Consider the following 20,146-nt stretch of genomic DNA (forward strand, 5'->3'; position numbering starts at 1 on the left):
CGGGAGTTAGAGCACTGGCTGCTCTTCCAGGAAATCTGGGTTGATTCCCAGCACCCTGGGACACACTGGCAGCCTAAAAACTTCTAGTTCCAAGGGATTCAATGTCTTGTTTTGGCCTCTGCAGGTATTGCAGACAAAACATTTATACATATACAATAAAATAAAAAATAAAAATTAGGAAGGAATGTTTAAAAAAAACAAATTCTTGCGTTGTCCCCTTTTTTAATTGCTGCTGCCTCTTAAGCTACAGCTATCCTAGTCAGCAACTGCAGCTCTGCCGCTACCAGAGCCGCAGCCTCTGCTCCCTCAGGCACTGGCTCTTTCAAAGCTGCAAAGGGAATTTACCTGAATCTCTGTCCCTAAAAAGAACTCAAGATTAAAAGGTTGAGTTATAACAAAGACATTTGAACAAAGATATTTGATGAGCTTCCAGGTTGGTGAAGACAATGTTCAGGGAAGATGACATCCCAAGAAAAAGTATGAAAGTGTGAAACACACACACACAAACACACCCCTTATATCTTGCCTTTTGCAACTCCATTTGAGTATTTCTGAGATGTATCCTTTATAAAACAGCAATAGTAGTAAATAAAGCATTTTACTGAGTTCTTTGGATCTTCTTTTAGTGAGTTATGGAACCTAAGAACAGGCACGGTGAATCATGGGAACTCCCAACTTTGTAACTAAGTCAAACAGAAGTCCCTAAAACTTGTATCAGCCATCTGAAGTGGGAACAGTCATGAGATGGGTCCCCTCATCCATGGATTTCACATGCTAGGGGTGGTGTCTGAATTGTTGAATTAGCATGGAAGACCCAGAGAGCTGGAGAAGTGGCAATGGGAAAGATTTGGGTTTGGCATCAGAGAGGAAAGAACCCCTTATTTATAAAAATTAGGGGCTGGAGAGATGGCTTAGGAGTTAAGAGCATTGGCTGCTCTTCCAGAGGTCCTGAGTTCAATTCCCAGGAACCACATTTATAATAAGATCTGGTGCCCTCTTCTGGCCTGCAGGAAGAACACTGTATACATAATAAATAAATCTTTTTTTTTGTATTTTTTTTATATCTTTTTTTTTATTGAAAAAAAAATTTTCCGCCTCCTCCCCGCCTCCCATTTCCCTCCCCCTCCTCCCGCCCCTCTTCCCCTCCCCCCACTCCTCTTCTCCTCCCTCTCTAGTCCCAGGAGCAGTCAGGGTTCCCTGCCCTGTGGAAAGTCCAAGGTCCTCCCCCCTCCATCCAGATCTAGGAAGTTGAACATCCAAACTGTCTAGGCTCCCACAAAGCCAGAACCTGAAGTAGGATCAACACCCCGTGCCATTGTCCTTGGCCTCTTGTCAGCTCTCATTGTCCGCCATGTTCAGAGAGTCCGGTTTTATCCCATGCTTTTTCAGTCACAGTCCAGCTGGCCTTGGTGAGCTCCCAATAGATCGGTCCGACTGTCTCAGTGGGTGGGTGCACCCCTCGTGGTCCTGACTTCGTTGTACATGTTCTCCCTCCTTCTGTTCCTCATTAGGACCTTGGGAGCTCAGTCCGGTGCTCCAGTGTGGGTCTCTGTCTCTATCTCCATTCATCGCTAGATGAAGGTTCTATGGTGATATGCAAGATATTCATCAGTATGGCTATAGGATAGGTTCATTTCAGGTTCCCTATCCTCAGGTGCCCAAGGAACTAACTGGGGACATTGCCCTGGGCATCTGGTAGCCACCCCAAGTTCAAGTCTCTTGCCAACCCTTAGGTGGTTCCCTTAACAGGAAGGTTGGATAGGGGAGCAGGGAAACTCATATCTTAGTTAAATAAATCTTTTTAAAAAATGAGACAGTAACTAACTGTTCTAGGATTCTCATGCAGCTGTTAAGTTATTAGATTTAAATCTCTAGGCTTAAAATGATTACAGGTTAAAAAAAGTAAAATGAACATCAAATATGATTTTTCTTTGGTTAAAAAACTATTGATAAGCCTGGAGAAAGGTTGTTGAGGAGGTGACAGAGGTCAAAGGGTATTGCCAAAGTCAAGGTTGCGGCTTCCACGTTAGCATCTCCTCCAGATGTCAGCAGGGCTGCCGTGAACTCAGAGCCCTCAGTTTCAAACTCAGTCAAGAGTTGTTGCTTCCCTCCCAGAGATGACATTCCCTTGTCCTGTGTGCACCATGTGCCCAAGAGGTTAAAAAATGGGTGTTGAATCATCCTGAAATTGGAGTTACAGGGGTTTATGAGCTGCCATGTGGATGCTGGGAACTGGACTTGACCCTGTGCAGAGCAGCAAATGATCTTAAGCTCTGAGCCATCTCTCCAGCCCCTCACTGCTTCTCTTTTAGCATAGCCTCCTTGGCCAGTTCCTATAGCTGAGGGAAAGGAATGTTCCTGCTGAGCCTTTCCTACAACCAGTTTGCAATTCTACCCAAATCCATGAGATGAGAAGAGGTCAGTTACCAGTGAAGGTGTTGTGCCCAGACTCTTGCCTCCAAAGAGACCACCAGAGATCGGGGACTTGGATGCAAAAAGCAAGGTTTATTCCAAAGCTCAGTACGAGCCTAGGAAAGGAACTCGTCCAGCACACACAACGGGAGGAGCTGCCTTCCAGAGATCATGGGACGTTGTATAAATGATCTTGCAGGACCACCAGTTCTCACCTGATTTGCATTCCCTGACCAAACTGAGGACAGCAAATGATTACAAAAGGGCATGAAATTCAATAAGCATGTTATGATTATGCAAATGAAGTATGGACATAAGTGTGTTCTCAGTTGGTGCGTTCCTATCTGTCTTTGGGATATGTAGATGAAGTATACTATGGTCACATTTTTAATTGGCCAGTTCTTGGCTGTCCTTGAAACAATGCTCTTCCAGTTGTTATCGGCTCCTGGCCCTGGTCAGTGAAATATTTTAGCCTAGCCTAAACAGCGTGATTCAGGCGGAAAACAATTAGGTCACTCTGACCAGTTTTTTCATTTCTCTCGAATGGAAAGTGTCTGATAGGTTGAAATTTGACTGCTACATTCTAACTGAAAGTCTTGACTTTGGGGGCCTATGGTGATGGCTCAGTTACAAAGAGCATGTCTCACAAGTGGGACCTGAGTTCCAACCCCCAGCATCCAGGTAGATGCTGAGTGTGATGGGGACCTGGCACTAGGTGTGGAATATAGACAGGCAGACCCCAGGAGCTCTCGGGCCAGCCAGTCTAGCCAATCGGTGAGCTGTGTGCGCAGGGAGCTCATGAAAATGCATCTTTGTCTTGGAATTTTGGAGGATCTGATGTCATAATCTTCAAGAAAAAATCCCATCACCTCTTAAATGAACCTTAGCAACTTTCTTCTTATTCCTTCCATGGATAGAGCCACCCCTAACTGTACTATGGCATGTGGGGTGCATTGATAACACTGAGAAGAGATTTCATGGGTAACCAAGGAAAATATCTTCTGAAAAAAAAATATCAGTTGGGCTGGAGAGATGGCTCAGCAGTTAAAGATACTGACTGCTCTTCCAGAGGACCTAGGTTCAATTCCCAAAACCCAAATGGTAGCTCACAACTGTCTGTAACTTCAGTTCCAGGGGATCCAATATCCTCATACAGACAAACACGGAGGCAAACCATCAACACACACAAAACTAACAAAATGTATCAATCAATAGACAGGACTCTTGAGTATCTTCACCTCTGATCAGTATCAATGTGGTCCTAGTACTCATCTCTTATATGCAATATTACTTCTCTTTGAACAAAGTTACCTTTCCACTGCCGCAGATCTGTGTGAAAAAGAGGCCAAGAACTGGGGAACATTCATCCTAGACCCCAACCACCAGTAAAACACTTCTGAATAGAGACACTAAAAATGCCATATTTGTGCCTTTCCAGCCTTCTTTGCAGTTGTCTCTCACTTGGGCTGAGCCAATCACAAAAACCTCTCTTGCGCTTTGACTCTGTTACCCTTGAAAAGCATGGAAGACAGTGGAAGTGCGGTCCAGATGACAGCCCCTGGTGGTTTCCATGACAGCTAAATCCTATGGAGTTAGTGATGTCAAAGGTGGTGTCTATTGTATAAGGACGCCCTTACCAGACAAACACTGATCATGAAGCAGTTGGTCTGAGCCTGGCTCTCCAGTTTCCCTGGTGATTTCTGGGAACTATTCAACAGCTAACAGTATTCACTTAGTTTCACTATGGCAACTGGGAACTTGGAGAGATACAGCATTTCATAAAGTGTCCTACAAGCCGAAATTATCTTTCTCTAAATCACTCATAATCATAGTAATCACTCTCTTCTCTTAATGTGTTTATTTTGTGTGTTTGTACATGAGATTGTGTTTCTGTGCAAGTGTACGTGTGCCACGGCATGAGAACAACCTTTCAGGGCTGATTCACTCTTTCAAACAAGGGAGGCCTGGGAAGAAAGCCCAGGTTCTTAAACTTGAGGGCAAGCAACTTTAGTCACTAAGCTATCTTGCTAAATTTTCAAAATTTCTGTTCCATTATCAAGCAAACAAACAAAGAACCCCAGCTTGGGCTGGAGATATGACTCAGTGGTTGAGAATACTGTCTGCTCTTGCAAAGAACCTCAGTTTAGTTCCCAGAGTCCATGTGGCAACTCACAGATAAATGTAACTCCAGTCCCAAAGGATCTAATTCTCTCTTCCAGCCTCTGCAGGCAATTCATGAATGTGGTACACAGACATACATGCAAGTAATACACACATATGTGCAGTGATATCTTGTTTGTACTCTACAAGTAAAGCTTGCCTGAAGATCAGAGGGCAGAGCTAGCCACTAGTTAACCATAGAAGTCTGGAGGTCCATACAGGCAGACCGGTAGTGATATAGCTTGGTGGAGAGAGGATGTAAGGTGGGAGGAGACAGGTGGTTGGAGTTACAAGATAAGAGCTGGCTGTGGTTTGCTTCATTCTCTCTTTGATCTTTCAGCATTTACCCCAATACCTAGCTCTGGGTTTTTATTACTAAGACCAATTAGAACTCATGCAACAATTGGCGCTCAATGTGGGGCAACTATGTCCACATAAAACCTGAGAGAGATTGGGAAGGGATTCTAGACACAAAAGAACAGACTCAAGAATGACTTCTTGGTAGCAGCATTTTCTCAGGAGGGTTCTGTTTGCTAGTGGCAACCAGAGGTGTGACTCCCTTAAGAGAGGCTTCCTGGCCAGGCAATGGTGTGGCACATGCCTTCAAACCCAGCACTTGTGAGGCAGGGGCAGGCAAATCTCTATGTGTTCAAGGCCAGTTTGGTCTACAGAGAAAGTTCCAGGACAGCCAGGGCTATACAGAGAAACTCTGTCACAAAAAACAAACAAAAAAGATAAAAAGAGACTTCCTGACTCAGCGTTAGTGACAAAAAACATGCTGTTCTTTTAAGGGGCCCTGCTACAAAACACTTAAATGGTGTTTATGAGCAACCAGTGGTATGCTTCTCAGTGGTGGTATGGTCCTAGAAACTCAATAGAGTCGTGGCAATAGATGTGGCTCCTGCCAGTACCTCTGCCATGAAGCTAGACTCTCAGGAAGCCAAGAAATGTGCAGAGCCAACCACCAAAGCTGCCACTTTAGTCCTAGCCATGTTACTTAGCAGATTAAAGACTCGTGTGGTCAGAAAAAGATAGGGATATCCAGTAAAGAGAGATTCCAATGAAAATAACCTCTAAATGGTTTACAGTGTGTTTAAAAATATACATAGGCTTGGGGGAGAAAAGAGAAAGGATAGAGAAATTCCTTTAAAAAGAAATAGAGTAAAAAAATAGAATAAAGGGAACTGGAGAGACAGCTTAACGGTTAAGACCACTGGCTGCTCTTCCAGAAGACCCAGGTTCAATTCTCACAACCCACATGGCAGCTCACAACTATCTGTAAACTCCAGTTCCAGGGGATTCAATACCTTCACACAGACATACGTGCAGGTAATACATCAATGTACATAAAATAAAAATAAGCTAAAAAAAGAATAGAATAATAAAAAATCCATGTAGCTGGATGGTGGTGGCACACACTTTTAATCCAAGCACTTAGGAGGGGAAGGCAGGCAAATCTCTGTGAGTTCAAGGCCACCCTGGCCTACAAGAGATAGTTCAGGACAGCTAGGACGGTTACACAGAGAAACCCTGTTCAAAAACAATAACAACAACAAAAGCCATGTAAAGATGGAAAATACACAGAGTCTCAATACTGGATATTATTGTTTTTCTTTAAGTTGCTTGATTGCTGAGGAAGGAGCAACAGTTGCTAAAAGGAATTTGAGTATAAATTCTGCTAGATTAAAGCAATCTATATATTTTTAAAATATCTTGACTTCAAAATTTTAGTCAAAAGATACATAACTTTGGAAAGAAATACTGCTTTTATTTCCACAGAAAATGAGAGGCTGTGAATTCATATTGGGTTAAAGAAAATCAGGTTTGATCAATGAAAAATCTCCAGTAGGTGTGGATAGCCCAGATGATCCAATGTCTCAGAGTGTTTATATTGGAATTTCCTCTAAGTTTTATATCCATAAGAACTTCAAGGTTGCCAGGCGGTGGTGGCGCACGCCTTTAATCCCAGCACTCGGGAGGCAGAGGCAGGCGGATCTCTGTGAGTTCGAGACCAGCCTGGTCTACAAGAGCTAGTTCCAGGACAGGCTCCAAAACCACAAAGAAACCCTGTCTCGAAAAACCAAAAAAAAAAAAAAAAAAGAACTTCAAGGTTACTGGTTGAGGTGACCCAGCCCTATAGAATAGTCCAGTCAGAATTTGACCATAGTCCTAAATTTTCTCAGAGTCCCCAAAGATTACCATCACCCCCAATCAGCAGGAAGTATCCTAGAAAACTATGGCCACATTAAAAACATGGATTATGGATGTTTGTCTTTGTTTAAAGTGTTGGTTACAAGTTGTTATGAATAATGGTCAGGAAAAAAGCTGAACAAATGAGATTAGTTTCAGGGTTCTTGTTTTGAAAAAAGGGAAATGCTGGGGTATAATGCTCTTGTACACTGTAAAGAAATGTTACTCATATTGGTTAATAAAACACTAATTGGCCAGTAACTAGACAGGAAGTATAGGCAGGGAAACCAGAGTAGGAGAATTCTGGGAAGAGGAAAGGCAGAGATGCAGTTGCAAATCAGACACAGAGAGGGGGCTGGAGAGATGGCTCAGAGGTTAAGAGCACTGGCTGCTCTTCCAAAGGTCCTGAGTTCAATTCCCAGCAACCACATGGTGGCTCACAACCATCTGTGCTGGGATCTGGCGCCCTCCTTTGGCATGCAGACATACATCGAAGCAGAATGTTGTATACATAATAAATAAATAAATCTTAAAAAAAAAAAATCAGACACAGAGAAATCAAGATGAGAATGCCTTACTGAGAAAAAGTACCAAGCAATGTGGCTAAAGATAGACAAGAATTATGGGTTAATTTAAGTTGTAAGTACTAGTAAGTAATAGGTTTGAGCAATGGGTCAAACAGTTCATAATTAATATAAGACTCTCTGTGTTTATTTGTGGGAGAATGGCTGTGGGACTAGGCAGGACAGAAACTTCCATCTACAAATGGTGCCCAATGTGGGGCAAGAATTTATGAAAAAGCTGCTTGCCTGTGGCTTTGTAGCCACTAGCACATGCAGGGACCCCCGCCAGGATCATTGCCCCACTGGCTAGGTTTTCTTTTCTTTTTCCTCCAAGTCTCTGAGTGAGTTTGGGATTCTCCTATTGTAGTCTCTCTGTAAGTCTCCAGCTGCCCCCAAACTCCACAAATACATGGGCTCCAAATTCCACAGGACTTACCTGCCCTAGACCAGCTGGCTCTGCCTTCAGGCAGCTCTCACCACACGTGCTTTTCCCACACAAACCCTCTGTGTATTTTTCAGACAGCTGGTTCCCTCTCCCCTGTGCATTGCAGGCTTCCCCTGAACTCCCTTGAGATGCTGCCTTGACACCTCCTCAGGCTTCTACTGTTGTTGCAACTGCTACACACTCTCAGCTCATCCTACACACTGGCAGCTGTAGCTGTCCTCAGCCAGGCTGTTCACTGCCGGTGTTCTCTGCTCAGACATGCTATGCAACAGCACTCTCATGCTCCACCATCAGTAGATTAGGTGGTACAATTGGGAATTCTTATAGCAGGGAGTTACTTAAAAAGAAAAGAGTTTTTTTCCACATTAAAAAGTGTGAAATATTATAATGATGGAGGGAGTTAGGTTTCTGTATGATTACACAATGAATGGTCTAAAATTGGAACAATTAAATGAAGGGTAATCAACTTAAGTAGGATTTGCATAATGTAAATTATCATTTTGATAATCATTATTATTGGCTTCATAATTCTTGGTTTATCCTTTTAAAAGTTGGTTAATATGATTGTCAAGATACAGGTCTTAGAAAAAGTTATTAAAACAGATCATAGAGACAGTCAGATTCAGACAGAAGAATTTAAAGGGGAACCAATCTCAGCATTGAACTTTAAGGTAAGAGAGGAACAGCCTCAAGTTTTCAAATAGACAACTTTAATTTATCCAGTAATATTACAGAAACAACTGCCAAATGATAGATATCCCCAAGGCTGTGCAAGAATTAAACGTACTCCTGTGGAAATTTTAGATTTAAGGAGATTCAAGGAAGCGATAGTAGCATATGGTGAATATGCAATTACCTTTTGTGAAGCAAATGCTAAACTGATGGTCAATTTGTAATACAATAATCCTTCCAGACTAGAGAGACTTGGTTACAGCAGTTTTGGAGCCTGGTCCTCAATTACAGTAGAGGAACTGGTGGAAAGATAAAGCTAAGACCATTGAACAACAAAGTAGGGCTAGAGGTAAGAGGTATAGAAATCTACCAAGACCAACTTCTTGGAGGGAAGGTTATGCTGATGTACAAAGGCAATCTCTATATGTTGACCACACCCTGGATTTATACCATACAGCAGTTCTGAATGCTTGGGACAGAATTGGAGAAGTGGGAAAGAAAACTGAGTCATGTACTAAAGTTATACAGGAACCAAAGGAAACCTTCATGTATTTCTTACAAAGATTTACTTCAGCAGTAAATAGAATGATACCAAATTCAGAACCCAGAAAAATAATAATTGAATCTCTGGCTTTTGAAATGCTAATGCACAGTACAAAGTGTAATTAGGTCATTAAACGCAAGATCAGCACCCTTGGAGGAATGGATCTGAGATCCAATCAGTGTTGAATCTCATGACAGTGATGATACTTGGATAGGAGAGGTGATTTCCAGAGTTTTGAAGAAAATTGAGGTGCTGGAGAAATGGCTCAGAGGTTAAGATCACCAGCTACTCTTGCAGAGGTCCTGAGTTCAACTCTCAGCAACCACATGGTGGCTCACAACTGTCTGTAGTGAGATCTGGCTCCCTCTTCAGGCATGCAAGCATGCATCCCAGCAAAACACTGTATACATAGTAAATAAATAAATCCTTTTTTTAAAAAGAAGAAGAAGAAAAATCGAAATGTCAAGTATTTCAATTGTGGTAAATACGGTCACCTAAAAAGGAATTGTAGCCGGGTGGCGGTGGTACACGCCTTTAATCCCAGCACTCGGGAGGCAGAGGCAGGAGGATCTCTGTGAGTTTGAGACCAGCCTGGTCTACAAGAGCTAGTTCCAGGACAAGCTCCAAAGCTACAGAGAAACCCTGTCTTGGGGGGAAAAAAGGAATTGTAAACAGGGCATTCCTAGAAACAACATTTTTTCTACCCCTCTCTTCTGGATTATGCAGAAGGTGTAGCAAGAGCAGGTATTGGACTATGTGGATCAACAAGGAGCAGTCAAGCTAATCCTTTGCCTTTGGAAAAGGGCCTAAGAGACTTCTCGTAAGCCCCCATGCCAAATCTGGTTCAGTCATTTCTTGTCACTGTGGAGGAAACTCCTTCCCAGAGCAATTAAAGAACCTAATGCCTTTTGTAAGAAAACATAATGCTCCGGATGACAGATCAGCTTTAGAAAATAAAACAAAAAATTCGGGAGACACCATAAAGCAAATACTATAAAGATTAGATTTGAACAAGAGAGGCCTCTTGATTAGAAGAGGTGATAGTTCATCAAACAGCTTGACTATTCAATCTAAACTAACTTATATAATTATCAAATTTCTCAGTCTGATCAGATATAATCTGCCAAAAGGGAAACTCCCCAAAGTTAGGGTTGGGGCAGGGTTTTCTTTTTGTCTTTCCAGCTAAGGAATCTGAAGAGCACTAGACAAATGAAACATCTGAAGGAAAAGAATGTCTCATCCAGAGATAATGTCCCAAAAAGAAGAGTAAATTAGCCCTCGGTATATCACATCTCCAACAGGATAAGACTTCATAAATCTTCCCAAATGTTTGTTTTTACTGTTCTCTAAGGTTGTATAATGCAAATGGTCTTTTTGTAGTACCAGTCTAATTAAAAATTAAAGTTGGCTTTGGAGCTGCATTGTGGCTCTCTCCGTGTCTAAACCCAAGCATGCTTGTTAAAGTAAAATCCAAAATATCTGTCTCATGTCAGAAAAACTACCTGATATGGGAGAAAAGAAAAACAAAAATTTAGAAACTATTATATTGTCACTAAGCTCAAAATCTTTTGGTTTTATTTTGATTCTTTAAGGTTTTTCTTGAGATATAAATATTATCTCAAAATTTGTAAGATTAATAAATATATTTTATACTTTTTATCATGATACTAATTGTAATAGAAAGTACTAATTCTAGAATAAGGCTCCATCTAGCTTCCTGTGCATGATTTCAGGTTTGAGTCTCTACAAGGTAACTAGGAATTAAGTTTTTGTACTCTAGATGTACATACAAGTATTGATCCTTTAACCTCTTTGAGATCTGCTTTAAAATGTTGAAGTTTCCTGCAGTGAATCATGACCATGCCTAACAGCAACCTTTAATGTCTCCAAAAGGATGATGGGGACCCACAATGATGATTCCACGAGGACTATGATAACACCACTCAACTGAAAACACCACCTAAAGATCCTATTTCTATATTCCCCATCTTTCTTTTCAGAGTAGACTCAACAATCTTCCTTTATATCCTTCCTTTTTATCGGCTTTGGACTACAAATTGCTCAGGACAATTTTGAGATGTCTAGCTGAGATGATCCAGTCTTACAGACTACTCTAGCCAGGACTTGAGAGAAGCCCTATGCTTTCCCATTACACAGAGACTGGACAACCAATGATACAGCTGCCTCTCCCAGGACTTGAAAACCTAAATTTTTCTTTTTAGGATCCCCTAAAGATGCTATCACCTCCCCCAGACAGCAAGAAGAAATAAGAACATGACGTCCATATTCCCAAGAAGTAAGGTGGGTGGTTTTTGGTCGTTCAATGGGCTATGGATATTTGTCATTATTTAGGGTGGTTGTTTACAAGTTGTTATTGGTAAGCATCAGGAAGAAAGTAAACAAAGGAGTTTAGATTCAGGGTTCTTATTTTGAAAAGAAAAACTGGGAATATAGATAGGGTATAAAGGAAGATTATTGAGTCTACTCTGAAAAATAAGAGGGAGAATATAGAAATAGGACAAAAAGGTAGATTATTGAATATACTTTTAAAACAAAGAAGCAACTGCTAGTTTTAAATATTTTACATTGATATGGATTTTGTATATTGATACAAATTTGAGATTTATTTTGTTAGAACATACTGTACTTACATTTCTAATCTTGTTCAAGGTATTGTACCTACATAGCTAATTTAACAATGTATGCAATTTTCTACTCCTTGAAAGTTATTATACCGGGCGGTGGTGGCGCACGCCTTTAATCCCAGCACTCGGGAGGCAGAGGCAGGCGGATCTCTGTGAGTTCGAGACCAGCCTGGTCTACAAGAGCTAGTTCCAGGACAGGCTCCAAAGCCACAGGGAAACCCTGTCTTGAAAAAAAAAATGCAAGTTAGTAGTTAGTTATTACAATCAAACAGTTTATCTTCAGAGATCTACAGAATATGACATTTAAGATTTTTTTATTTGCTTTTTTTTTTTTTTTTTTTTTTTTTGGTTTCTCAAGACAGGGTTTCTCTGGGGAGTCTTCCTGAAACTCACTCTGTAGACCAGGATGGCCTTGAACTCATAGAAATCTTTGCCTCCCGAGTATTGGGAATAGAGGCATGTGCCACTACCACCTAGCCATCTAAGATGTTTTACTAACATTGGTTTATTTTTTTTTATGACAATGAGACATATCTGCTCTTGGCAGCACCAGTCTACCTCAGATAAGATGATAGGCATCAAAGAAACTCCATATGGAGTTTACTTTCTGTGTGACAAAACTAAGCCACTGGGCAAGAAAGTGAGTGTTCTTGCCTTGACTGCTGACAGTACACTGTCCACACTGGACAAGGACACAAAGGAAAGAACTGCTGACCTTTGCCAAGACAAGGAGGGACAGCCCTGCAGAATATGCTGCTTCACAGAAAAGTCTCCCAGATATGCTAGGCTGGTAGGCTGAAGATGGGTGCCCCAACACTGCAGAGGAACTGCAATGAGTGACTGCCCAGGCAGCCAGCTGTTTCTGTCATTTCTCATATTTTTTGGAAGATGCTTGCTTGCACTTTTTACTCAGGTAATGTTGTTTCCTTCTTGGGTCTCTGATGGAGTTGAAGACTTTATAGTTATAGTTTTCCTTGTTATCAGATTCAGAAAAGAAATTCACTAAAGAGGTGTTAAGTGTATAAGGTTGAGAGATATTAAAAGATAATTTTGGGTTGGTAATGCAAGTTAGAATAGAAAGTGAATTGGGTACAAACTTTTGAACTCATCAAGATAGGATAAGGAGGCCGGGCGGTGGTGGCGCACGCCTTTAATCCCAGCACTTGGGAGGCAGAGGCAGGCGGATCTCTGTGAGTTCGAGACCAGCCTGGTCTACAAGAGCTAGTTCCAGGACAGGCTCCAAAACCACAGAGAAACCCTGTCTCGAAAAACCAAAAAAAAAAAAAAAAAAAAAAAAAAAGATAGGATAAGGAGTATTTTCTCTGAATTTATCAATTGCTAATAGATTAGACATTGTTGATGTATTTATTGCCTGCGTACACTATATATTGTTATTGTAGTTAATGAATATTTTTCTAATATTATAACCTTTTTATTTTAGGCAAAAAAGGGGAAATGTGGTGATATCTTGTTTGTACTCTAACAAATCAAGCTTGCTTTAATATAAGAGGCAGACCTAAGACAAGTTAACCACGGGGGTCTAGAGGTCTGTGCAGACAGACAGGAAGTGATATGGCTAAGCAGACAGAGGAATATAAGGCAGGAGGAGACAGGACCTCAGCCCCTTTAGCTGAGGAGTTAGCAAGGTAAGAGTTGGCTGTGGCTTGCTCCTTTCTCTCTCTGATCTTTCAGCATTTACCCCAATATCTGACTCTGGGTTGTTATTATTAAGACCAATTAGAACTCATGGAACACATATGCATAAAATAAATAAATAAATAAATAAATAAAAGAAAGAAATTTCTTACTGTGACCCAAAGGAAACCATCACAATTATCTGTTAAACTACTTTTCATGTGAAGTAGACACTGTGTTCATGACTCATCGAGGAGGAGAAAAGATTCTTCTCTTCAAGTGGTTGAAGCCAAGAGTGAGCCTGAATTTACAGTTTCCATTTCTGTTGCTATACCTTCTGTCCTTGTTGCCTATTCTTTCTATTAACTGTGGTTGTATATATGTGTGTGACATCTGTCCCTAACAAAAGTCTTTGCTACATATTTATAGAATAGAAAACGTGGTATTGGAAAGGAACAAGGGCTTCCTATATATCCCACAGACAGGATTTTTCTGTTTAACAGTTCTAGCTATCCTGTAAGTTACTTTGAGGACCAGGCTACCCTTGAACTCAGAAATTAGCCTGCTTGTGACTCCCAAAGTCTGGGACTAAAGGCGTGTACAACAACCAATAGGCTCCAAAAATATCCTTGAGACAAGGTTTCACTGTGCAGCATTGACTGGCCTGGAACTTGCATGTAAACCAGTCTGAATTTGAACTCACGGAGACCTGCTTGCCTCTGCACCACACCCCCACCTCAGGCTGGGAATAAAGGTGTGTACCACCACCCCTGGCTTTTATACAAGAATTTAGCAGGGTTTTACAAGGGAAAAGTGCTTTACTTTTACTTTACTGACCATCCAGCCAACCAGTATAGAACCCCAAACTGAAAACAGTTATCAACCTATATCCATACATTGCTTCCAACATCTATAGTGGGTATTTGCTTTGCTTAAGGTTGCCCTCAACCTATTGGCTGCTTTTAGCAAACGATTAACACACACACTATTCTGTCTGGATCAAGGACATGGAAAAATACATAATTTAAGATGAAAACTATGGGTTTGACTTAGGTTGTAAACACTGATTACATGAGAAATCCAAGGCATAGTAAAGTTGACTCCATTGTTTTCTTAAAGGCAAGTTAAACAGACTGAATACACAATAAGAAAACAGACTGAATACTGTTTGGTTGGGGGCTTCACCCCAGCCCCCCTGACACCCATTTTGGAAAGTTGGGTGGAAAGCTCCATCTCAAGCCCCCTCCCCTGGGAGTTGCCTCAATCATCCTCCACCTCCAGGAAAGCCCGCCAAGCCCTGGGTCAAGACCACTCCCATAGGCTACTTAAACTGCCCCCTAAAGAATGAACATATGGTCGTTCTGGCTCTCCTTTCTCCCAGCAGCGTATGCAGTGGTCACTTCCACTAACACAATTGAAGGCACCCGCCTGCCAATGGGAACCTCTTCACAAAAGGCTGAATTGCCTTGACTAGGGCACTCCAGATAGTCAAGGGCCAGTGGGCTAATCTTTATACTGACTCTAAATATGCCTTCTTCATAGCCCATACCCATTCTGCTCTCTGGAAGGAAAGAAGTTTCCTTACTATCAATGATACTCCCACAGTTAACAGATCCCTTATAGCCAATCTCTTGAGGCCCTCCAGCTCCTCCTTACTCACCTTCCTCCCCTCCCCTTCCTCCTACTGCCTCTCCCTACCCTTCCATGCCACAACCCACCTCTTTGGACTCCTCCTACACACTGACCTAACACATCCCCAATCCTTCCCTGTCTTCTCTCATACCAGGTCTTACCATAACCCTGCTCTTCTCTGCCCACTCCAGGAGGTAGCAGGAGTTGATGGTATTTTTAAAGTTGGGTTCCTTCTCTGCTAATCCTTCTGCTTTTTTTTTTTTTTTTTTTTGGTTTTTCAAGACAGGGTTTCTCTGTGGTTTTTTTGGAGCCTGTCCTGGAACTAGCTCTTGTAGACCAGGCTGGTCTCGAACTCACAGAGATCCGCCTGCCTCTGCCTCCCCAGTGCTGGGATTAAAGGCGTGTGCCACCACAGACCGGCTTAATCCTTCTTCCTTCTGCTTCTATTAAGGAGTTTCGCTATTTGTCCCAGGCCTGCGATTTAACCTGGCATGATTTCTGTGTCATCCAGGCCTCTACTCTCACTCCTGAAGAGCGAAGTAGGAATAAGGAGCAGCTAGACAGACCCACCTAGTAAACAATGCAGTCCCTGTGGGGGAATTGGCCGTGCAGGCTACAGAACCATATACCAGGATTATCAACCAGGCCTAAATAGCCAACGGGCGGAACATCACGGTCCGCTGCCTCCTTCAGAGTATGGAGCTGGTCTTGGAAAAAGTTGTTAACTTCAACAAACTCCGAGAGATCATACAGCTAGCTGACAAAAACCTGGCCATTTTTTAAACCTATTACAAGAGACCATGGTTCAGTATACTAGGCTGGACCCAGCCTCCTCAGTGGAAGCCATGGTCCTGGCTACCCATTTCGTTTATCAGTTGAAAGACCCCCGGAGTGGGGAGACTCTCACTCAAGTCTCGGGATAACACAACCTCCTAGGAACTCACGAGAGACTGTCCTTGCTGCAATCACACGAGATTTATTGACAGGACAGGAACCAGCTCGCTGGGGCCAAAACTCATTTCCCACGCAGGAGTAGAGGAGTTCGACCCAGAGTAGCTGGGAGAGGGGGTATTTAAGGGAAGAAACCATAACCCAGTAACCCAAAGGGTGTAGAGAGAGCATCATTGGAAAATCCCGAAAATACCAGTGATGATCACAAGGGGGTAACTCCCCGTTTCTCAAGATTATAATCTAACTTTATGGTCAGCTAGCTCCTGGAACGGAGTCACTGAACCGGCTAACCTAGATTTTTGGTTCTTCTCCCTGCTAGATTTTTTTTGGCTCCACTCTTTCTGCTAGAGGGGTCTGAATTTATCCGGGTCTTTCACAGTCAGCACCAGATATTAGAAAAAAATTTAAAAAGGCTGAGAAGGGTCCCCAAAGCCCCATACAGGAATTGGTGAAAATAGCCTTTAAAGTTTTTAATGCCCAAGAAGAGGCAGCAGAGTCCTCCCGACAGGCAGGAGGCAATGCTCCAAGCCCTAGCAGCTGCCCTGAGGCCACTCTGGAAGGAAAAGGCTTCCTTACTACCAAGGGTACTCCCATAGTTAATGGACCCTTTATAGTCAACCTATTGGAGGCCCTCCAGCTCCCTGTAGAAATAGACATAATTCACTGTCAGAGACGCCAATCCTCCAAGGACCCCGTGGCCTTAGGCAATGCCAAAGCTGACTCAGTGGCCCCAGGGCTGGCCTCCAGCTCCCTTGATTCCACAGAACATATTTTGTTCTTAACTCCCTCCTATCAGCCTGTTACCAACTAGAAGAGGGGGGAATGAACTCATAAGAGGGGGGGGTCACAAAAACAGAGGATGAAAGGCTCTACTTAAATAACAGTCTCTCAAGCCGGGCGGTGGTGGCGCACGCCTTTAATCCCAGCACTCAGGAGGCAGAGGCAGGTGGATCTCTGTGAGTTCGAGACCAGCCTGGTCTACAAGAGCTAGTTCCAGGACAGGCTCCAAAACCACAGAGAAACCCTGTCTCAAAAAAACAAAAACAAAAACAAACAAACAAACAAAATAACAGTCTCATCCTTCCTCAAGACCAGGCGTTGTCGAGCATTTCAGACATCCACCAGACCTTACACATAGGCCCCAAAGCTTTGTTCCATTTCTTAGAGCCCCTCTTTGACCCCACCCATCTCCAAGATCATATTTCACAGGTTCACTCCTCCTGCCAGACCTGTGCCTAGGCCAATCCACAGGGGGCTCTCCATATCCGTCAGTTTCTGCACCAGCTTCATGGACATCAACCAGGCAAAGATTGGCAAGTTGATTTCACTCATATGTCTACTCATAAAAAATTCCGTTATCTCCTAACACTTGTGGACACTTAACAAGATGGATAGAAGAGTTTCCGGTCTCCAGAAAAACAGCAGATGTGGTGGCTCAGGTATTCTTGGACCACATCATTCCTTGGTTTGGTGTCCCACAAACCATCCAGATGGACAGTGGGCCTTCACTTCCAGGGTCATGGAATTTGTGTCACAAGCTCTCAACAGCTCCTGGAAATTCCACATTCCCTACCACCCACAATCCTCAGGAAAGGTGGAGAGGGCCAATGGACTTATCAAACAACAACTAACCAAACTCTCCATTGAACTCAGGTTATCTTGGCCCTCCCTTCTCCCCTTTTCCCTTACCCGTTTTAGGGCCACCCCACGTTCCCCTATGGGTCTGAGCCCTTTCGAGCTCCTTTAGGCAGGCCCTCTCTCCTTACTGGCAGGGTACCTACCTCTCCCTTTTAAGGTCCCTTCTCCCGTTCACACGCTGACAGTTGTCTCCCTGCCACCACACCAGTGGACCCAAATGCCCCTAAACCTGCCCTGCTCTCCCCAGGGGACAGAGCACTCCTCAAACAGCTAGTTCCTAGGTCTTTTTAACCTCGATGGACAGGACCTCACATGGTAATCCTCACGACCTCCTCAGCTGCCAAGCTTCTGGGACACCCATGCTGGTACCATCTCTCCAGGCTCAAGTGGGCACCTACTCAGGATACTTGGTCTGTCCAGCAGACAGGACCTTCCACCCTCTGGTTTTCCAGGATGCCACAATGAAGGGCCTACTTGCTCCTCGTCCTGGCACACTCATCTTTGTCAAACAAGACAGATAATAACAATATTTTTTTCTCCTAGCCACTTGCCTTCTCACATCCCACAAGAAACAGATGCCTGGTGTCTCCAAGATGGCAGTAAACAGGATGCCTCTCCAGCCACACCTCTGTCTGAGTGTGAGACCACCAACACCACCAACTCCCAGCTCTCCCCTCTCCCACATCGCCCCCTGCCCACAGGAAGTAACCAGACTTGAGCAGGTGCCCCTTATCCAAAGAGTCTGGAATGTTTGGTTGGAAGAGTCACCTCAGACCCCTGGCATTCCTTTATCCAAAAAGTCTGGAATGTTTGGTTGGGGAGCTTCACCCCAGCTCCTGGCATCCATTTGGAATGTTGGGTAGAAAGCTCCATTTCAAGCCCCCTCCCCTGGGAGCTCTGACATCAATTTAACCTGTGCTTTTTCTAATTCAGTCCGATTTGGTCTAATTTGGATTATTGCATCGGTGGAGAGGTTTACCAGGCCAGAGAAAACTTAACAAATACACAACAGGAAAACGGACTGGGTACAGTTTTAAATGTCTCAAGGCACTTCTTTAACTTGGTTGTAAGATCTTTAGTTTCTGAAGGTAAGAGTTATTTATTTATTTTTTTTTTTTAATTTTCGAGACAGGGTTTCTCTGTAGCTTTTGGAACTAGCTCTTCTAGACCAGGCTGGCCTCAAACTCACAGAGATCCACCTGCCTCACCTGCCTCTGCCTCCCGAGTGCTGGGATTAAAGGCGTACGCCACCACCGCCCGACTCATGAGTTATTTTTGAAAAAACTTTTCCCATAATACTGTATGCCCCTGTGAAGCAGATTCCAATACACACCGTGTAGACATAAAGCTTAAAATGTAACTGGCCTATGTCATCACACTGTTAAAATTGGTGGGTCAGGATTAGAATTCACATCCATCTGCATAACTAGAAAATTTCCATTATTCTTATTACTATGAAATATTTAGAAATGACTAAGCAAAGCACTTGACCTGAGCATTTTTAAAAAAAAAATTCTATGTATGGGCGGGGCAGTGGTAGAGTGTGCCCTTATTAACAGCACTCCGGAGGCAGAGGCAGGCAGATCTTTGAATTCCAGGTCACCCTGGTCTACAAGCAAAGTTCCTCGACAGCTAGGGCTGCACAAGGAAATCCTGTCTCAAAAACAAAACAACAACAACAAAAATTATATGTATTATACCTGTACACGTGCTTACAGAGGCCAAGAAGGCCTTAGATCCCTGGAGCTGGAGTCATAGGTGTTATGATTTGCTACACAAGAGGGACCCTGGATGGGTAAGGACCGTGAGGTAAGGGACAAACAAATACGCCATGTCGACAGAGATTAAGTATAAAGTTTTATTAAAGGGGGGTGTAGAGGGGAGGAAGGGTGAAAGAGAGGGGGGAAGAGAGAGAGGAAAGGAAGGAGGGAGAGAGAAGGAAATTGAGACTGGCCACTCCAGAAGAGAAGAGGGAAGAGGGCAGAGACCAGCTTGCCTCAACAGGAAAGAAAAGAGATTGGGAGTGGGTGGAGCTTGTCTCTTAAAGAGACAGTGTCTGGGTTCACACTACCAGGTGACAGGAAGGCCAGCATAATCCTAACAATAGGCAGTTGGACCAGCGTGAGTACTGTGAATCAAATTCAGTTCCTCTGCAAGAGCAGGAAGCACTCTTAACCCCTGAGGCACCGCTTCTGCACTCAACGTAAGCATTATATACTGCTTATGCAAATCAACTGTACGTGGGTATTATTATCCCCATCGTAAAAAAGTGGATAATTTCCGCTAGAGTCACGCAGCCTTAGGACACGGGAATAAACGGTTAGTTACGTGTCCGTAAGCACTCCTCAGTATGGCAGGCATGTTTAGACCTTCCAGCTCTTTAAACATTAGAAGCGCTGTGCATGTGCCGGCTAGTACGCCGCAGGTAAATTGGAACGAGCACTCCACATGACAGGGTACTAAAAATGAATTTGCACTAGGAGCGGGCTGGGTCCCTGTGCAAGCACAATGACAGAAACGTGCCCCAGCACAACCACGCTCTAGCAGTCGCTCGCGGCGGCGCTAGGAGCAGAGCAGAGAGCTATGCGCAGGCGCAGAGGCTTGCATGAGGGCGGGACGAACAGCACCCGCTGACAGCTTTGCCTCTAGGGGGCCCTCG

The sequence above is a fragment of the Chionomys nivalis genome, chromosome 19 (assembly GCF_950005125.1).
Source record: "Chionomys nivalis chromosome 19, mChiNiv1.1, whole genome shotgun sequence".
Taxonomy (NCBI): Eukaryota; Metazoa; Chordata; class Mammalia; order Rodentia; family Cricetidae; genus Chionomys; species Chionomys nivalis.